Consider the following 1,479-nt stretch of genomic DNA (forward strand, 5'->3'; position numbering starts at 1 on the left):
CTAATAATTAACAAAATGTGTTTAAAAAACGTCACCAAAAAAAGCAACATGTGCAGAGAGTATTGGTGAAAAAAGGTGTTTAGATTTATTGAATCCTTAATGAGTGAATCAGCATTCAGGATTCACACCATTGTTTCTCAGTTTTTCCCCAAAATCTTATCCAACTACTTTTACATACTTTGTGCTAATTTAGCCACTGCAGTATCAAAACGTTGAGCTCATTCACGTTTAAACTTTTCAAAATATTTAACTACAATTACAAATATTAAAAATGTGTTCTCCTTAAAATGTGCTTCAATGAAGTTGCTCCATTTTCTTCCTCTTAAGCTACTTTTAGTTCTTAGCTACTGTTCTGATTCTTTTATTAGCTATTCAAAAAGCGTTCAATACAAAAACTACAAAAACTTTTATTAGCTAGCTTTTTGCTAATTTTAGCTTACAGCTGTCCATTCACTACTTTAAGTTTTAGCAAGCAATTTGGTACTTTTAGCTAGCCTTTCAATGATTTTAGCTAATGTTTGAATAATTTTAGCAACCCATAAGCTAACCTTTTGCTACTTTTGAAAGAGTGGTGGCGCAGAGGTTAGAGAAGGCGAGCATGTGATTGAAAGGTCGCCAGTTTGACCCCGTATTGACAAAAAAAGGCCCCACTCTGGGCTCTTGAGCAAGGCCCTTAACCCCCACCATCTGCTCCCACAGGCACCCTAGATGTCAGCTCTCTGCTCCACACAGGGGGCTGTGGTAGCTCAGTGGTCTGTGGTTGTGTCAGGAAGGACATCCGATGAAAAAACAATTGCCAAGTCTTTGTGCGAGTTCGTTCGCTGTGGTGACCTCTGAAGAAGGGAGCAGCCGAAAGAAGAAGAACAAATAAATAAAATAAGCTAAACTTTTCCTACTTTTAGTCTTTAAGTTACTCTTCTGCTACTTTTAGCTATGAGATGACCTTTTGCTACCTGCAGTTTTAGCATGCATTGTCAGATTATGGCAGCTGTATCTAGTGCTGCAGTCTTGTAATCCTGAGGTTGCGGGTTCAAGCCCAGGTTGAGTCAGGAAGGGCATCCCGTGAAAACACTTTCCAAATATTTCATGTGAGCTCGCTGTGGTGACCTCTAAAGAAGGGAGCTGCTGAAGAAAGTAGTTTTAGCAGGCATTTTTACTACTTTGAGCTTTTAGCCCGCCTTTTGCAAAGCTTCACTTCTAGCAAGCTATTTGATACTTTTAGATGTTGTCAGCTAGCATTTTGCTAACTTATGCTTGAATAAGGCTAGTTTCAATTAGTTTTTTGATACTTTTAGCTTTTGGCTACATTATGTTAATTTTAATGTTAAACTGTCATTTTAATTAGTAGTATTATCAAGCATTTTACTATGATTAACTTCTCACTGGTCTTTTAACACTTATTGCTTTTAGCTATCGTCTTAAAACCTTTAAGTTAGGTAGCATTTAGGTACTTTTAGGTAGTTTAGGTAGCATTTAGGT

Source organism: Nematolebias whitei, chromosome 5 (assembly GCF_014905685.2).
Source record: "Nematolebias whitei isolate Nwh7 chromosome 5, NemWhi1, whole genome shotgun sequence".
NCBI lineage: Eukaryota > Metazoa > Chordata > Actinopteri > Cyprinodontiformes > Rivulidae > Nematolebias > Nematolebias whitei.